This window comes from Arachis duranensis, chromosome 5, assembly GCF_000817695.3.
Source record: "Arachis duranensis cultivar V14167 chromosome 5, aradu.V14167.gnm2.J7QH, whole genome shotgun sequence".
NCBI lineage: Eukaryota > Viridiplantae > Streptophyta > Magnoliopsida > Fabales > Fabaceae > Arachis > Arachis duranensis.
Genome location: NC_029776.3, coordinates 87,604,367 through 87,609,042, shown reverse-complemented (window position 1 = coordinate 87,609,042; position 4,676 = coordinate 87,604,367). Strand labels below are relative to the sequence as shown.

General features: G+C 32.6%; 1 long non-coding RNA gene across 2 annotated transcripts; it reads left to right on the top strand.

The window, feature by feature from the left end:
• LOC107472140 (uncharacterized) lies at nucleotides 1-2,602 on the top strand. 2 transcript variants are annotated; one of them, XR_008009685.1, is made up of 6 exons: nucleotides 1-76; nucleotides 237-330; nucleotides 450-594; nucleotides 1,411-1,543; nucleotides 2,103-2,142; nucleotides 2,248-2,602. It is a non-coding gene; the product is annotated as an uncharacterized LOC107472140 (long non-coding RNA). The 2 variants fall into 2 exon arrangements; XR_008009686.1 differs by having other exon boundaries at nucleotides 2,044-2,142.
• Nucleotides 2,603-4,676: the final 2,074 nt, after the last annotated feature.

Here is a 4,676-nt window from a genome sequence, read left to right as displayed (position 1 = left end):
GTTTTGTCAGGATCCCAATTCAAAGCACTTAGGAACAACAATGTGGGATTCATCACTTATTTTTGCCAAATTTCTTGTAAGTTGTTGATCCTCCTAACATTTTCTGAACTGTCCTGTCATAAATATAATTTAGTTTTAGAATCTAAACATGGTTTTAATGAACTTATTTAGATATTGCATCTAATTTCTCTCACCTTCTAATATCTTAAGGTGTATCTTTATTTATTTTTTTTTAGGAACGGAATTGCAGAAAGGGAAGGTTTTCTCCAGCTAAACTTAAAGGAAAACGTGTAATTGAACTTGGAGCTGGCTATGGTGTTTCTGGTTTTGGTAATGTTACAAATGATTTTTAATGTTTGGTTAGCCTATTAATTAACTCGTCCTATATGGACTCCCTTATTAAAATCAATCCAGCTTTTCTTACTTACAATACTTGGATCCTTTTGCAGGCATGGCTTTGCTGGGGTGTGATGTTATAGTGACAGACCAAAAAGAGGTTTTGCCATTATTGCAGAGAAATGTCGAACGTAATATTTCAAGAGTCATGCAGAAGAACCCTGGTGTGATTTGAAATGCAGAAGAACGTAATATCAGGTGAAATGGAAGTTCTTTGTAGACTGATCATTTAATGACTTGACATTGTCAAATGTTTCTAAATATTTTTTTTGTAGGTAAAATGGTTCTATTGGATAAGTTACTTCCTAAATTAAAAGGTTCTTTTGTAGGTAAAATGATCTAAATATACTTTACTATTTACTTGTAAATGCATATTTTAACATATAAAAATTAATTTTAACAAATGATTTTGTGTATGTCATGTTCCATAAATGTTCATATTAATTAATTGATGGAATTACGGTGGGATCCCTTTGTGGGTTCATAATCTCCCTGGTGTTGAGATTCGAACTGCAAATTTCGTTTACATGAATGAGATGCATTTACAATTTGGTAGGAGTATTCAACATCTAGATTTTTATATCCTTTGTTTTAGTATGCCTTAGTAAAGCACCATCGTTTTTTTACTTTTAGCTTGTTAGCTATATAACTAGGTTCTCATGGAGGCAAGAGCACATCAAAGATATTTTTTCTTTTCTTGTTGTATTATATATAACTTCCATCATTAGAGTTATAGTTTCCTTGTGATATTTTCTATGAAATGATTTTAAGTATGCCCTCCAGTTGATGATAGAATAATAATTGATTTCAATTTGTTCACTCTCCTATCCAAAGTAAATTCTATTGTAGTTTTATCGTTGCTTTTATCTTTAGATGGTAGAGAGTGAGTTTCTTGAATTACATTTTGTGGGACCTTATATTAATTGTGATAGGAGTTTAACTTCTTAACATTTTTAAATTGAAATTCTGTCCCACCTTAGCAGCTTCCAAACTTATTAACTGTGAAATTTGCAGCAAGGCCATGGAGCAAGTGAGCAAGAACCAGGCATTAGTAGATGCTATTGGAGAACCAATAGTTAAAGCTCAGGATCGTGCTCATAGGATTGGATAGAAGAAATAAGTACAAGTTTTCCGATTTTGCACGGAGGTTTGTAATTGTTGTGCATTATTACTATGTTCACTATTATCTATGCTTTTCTATATAGGCAGCATACATGTAAGACACCTAACTGGATATATCTAATTTTAAAAAAATTGCAACACATGCTGTCTATGTTGCAACTTATAAAATTATTATAATATCAAGATAAAACCTATTGATATTAATCTAGAATGAATGCCATTGTCTGCATTAGTCATTATAGATAAACTAAAAGCCTGTATATCTAGTAAGTGTGATATCTCACTTGTATTGGCACAAAGTTTCTATAAATATCCGACAAGATATATATCCAACTCTGGCACAACAACCAATTTGAAGCACTGAATTTATACTTTTGGTTGGTCTTAATATCTTGTACAATGAAAATCCACAGTATACAATTGAAGAGAAAATAATTGAAAGGGATTACAAAAAGCTTGCACTTGATGCTCTAGTGATTCATATATGTACATATTAATTATACGTAAATATATTTTTTTTGCAAGACGTTAAGTTTTGATGGGTTCTCCAAGGTGATGTTGATAAGAATTTCACCTAACTGCAGTTAATGTGAGAGTTCTTGCTATTGCTGATGGTGTTTCTGGGTATGCTACTCTTCTCTCTCTCTCTCTATCTGTATCTAACTCTTTCCTAGTGTAAAACTTCAATCATTGTATTAACATTATCTTTTTTCTCATTCTGTGCCACAGTTGGGCAGAAGAGGATGTGGATCCTTTATTGTTCCCATGTGAATTGATGGCAGTCCAAAGAATTGCAAAGGCTGCTCAGCCTGATGCAATTAGAGCAGCATTTGCAGAATTCTTCTCAATGCTTATTTTTGATTTTGCTGCTGAAGGTTCTGGCATGTCAAACAAAGCACCATAAGGAAATTACTTTTTTTTTTGGTGATCAACTCTTCTGAATCAAACCTATCAGGTTCAAGAAGAATTCATACACATATGGTTGATGGATGCTGATTCATGTCTATTTTTTGAGAAAGAATTCAGTTAATCTTTCTGTAATATATGTAAAATTGTGTAAAATTTAGTATGGTTGAACAATATACTGAGGATTATAGTTAATAATACACTTTGTTTATGTTTTGAATTATATTGACTTGCTTGTTTATAATAATTTTCTTTTAATTTTATAATACGATGAATTTGTTTATTTTTTGTAATATTATAAATATTTGAATACAAATTAGATAAAAATTTGTATTAAATTTATATTTATTTTGTATGAAAACAAGTTTATTTTGTAATTGGAAAAATAAAAAAAATCTATTTTAGCTTACTGACGGATTTACAGACGGATTTTCTGTCTGTAATAAGAGTGTGAGATGATTTTCCAAAGGTTTAAATTACAGACGAAAAATCCATTAGAAAATCTGTCTGTAATTACAGACGGAAAATTCGTCTGTAATTACAAACGGAAAAATCTGTCGGAAAATCCATCTATAATTACAGATGGAAAAATCCGTCGAAAAATCCGTCTATAATTACAGACGGAAAAATCCGTCGGAAAATCCGTCGAAAAGTTCGTCGGCTTCGGGAAATAGATGGAGAATTTACAGAGGGAAAATCCGTCGGTAATTTTCCGACGGAAAAAAATCCGTCGGTAAATAATTTCCGACGAGGCTTTTACAGAGGGACAAAATCCGTCAGTAATTTCGTCGGTAACCAAAAATCCGTCTGTAATATATACCAAATCTGTCTGTAAATCTGTCTGTATTAAACCATTTTCTAGTTGTGATTTTGGAAGTGGAACTCGTGAGCTTGCTTAGTGGGTTGTCTTTGGGTTATACGAGAAAATCAGCCAAGGTATGGTTCTGGTTTCTCGTATTTAATATATAATGTCTCGTGAAAACTTAGGTTAGATAATCATAGGATAAGTGAGAATGCATGAATATGTTAATTGCTTAGTACCTTGATGGTAATTGTTGCAATTAGGGGTGTTCAAATCCAAACCGATCCAAATTAAACCACTTATCCAATCCAATTCAAACCGAAAACCGATTAAAACCGCACTAATTCGGATTTGATTGGATTTTATTTTTTGTAAACCGTTGGATTGGATCAGATTTCAGATATACTGTTCACAACCAATCCAATCCAATCCAAACCGCACAATGTGTTATAATATTATTATTTTATTATTATGTTTACAATTATACTTATAACATATTCAATTTGTTATACATTTTTATATTTTTTATGTATTATTATTATTTAATAGATGTTTTATGTTCAAAATGTGATTTATTTATTTATTTTAACTAACCTATAATTTTATTTCTATTGTTATGTTATCGTTGATTTTTTAAGATATTGTTAAGACTTGCTATGTTATTGTTGGTTATTTGAAATTTGATGTTGAGACTTGTTATATATATTTAATTTTTTTAATTTAGAAAACCGCAAATCCAATCTAATCCAATCCAAACCGCTCGAAATTGGATCGGATCAGATCAGATCGGATTTTTTTAAAAAAAAAAAATCATCCAATTCAAACCGCACCGCAACTAGACATAGTGTCTGAATCGGATGAGTTTTTGACTCAAAACCGATCCAAACCGCACCGCGAACCCCCCTAATAGATACGATGATGATGAGTTTGGTTTTTCAGGTGCCACTATTCTTAATGCACTCATCATCATTCATCTCTGGGATTGCTTTTGCCACCTACTTCTCATGGAGGCTGGCCTTAGTAGCATTCCCAACACTTGTTCTTCTCATAATCCCCGGCATGATCTATGGCAAATACCTAATCTATTTGTCAAAGTCATCTGCCAAGGAGTACGGGAAGGCGAACGCCATCGTCGAGCAGGCATTAAGCTCCATCAAAACCATTTATTCGTTCACGGCAGAGAGGAGAATCCTTGTGAGGTATTCAGAGATCTTAGAGAGAACCTCGAGGCTTGGAATCAAGCAAGGAATAGCAAAGGGTTTAGCTGTTGGAAGCACAGGTTTATGCTTTGCAATTTGGGCTTTTCTTGCTTGGTATGGAAGCCATTTGGTTATGTACAAAGCTGAAAGTGGTGGAAGGATCTATGCAGCTGGAATTTGCTTCATTATGAGTGGACAGTACGTATACTTTTCTTACATAAGAAATTAATTTTGGAACTCTATACTAATTA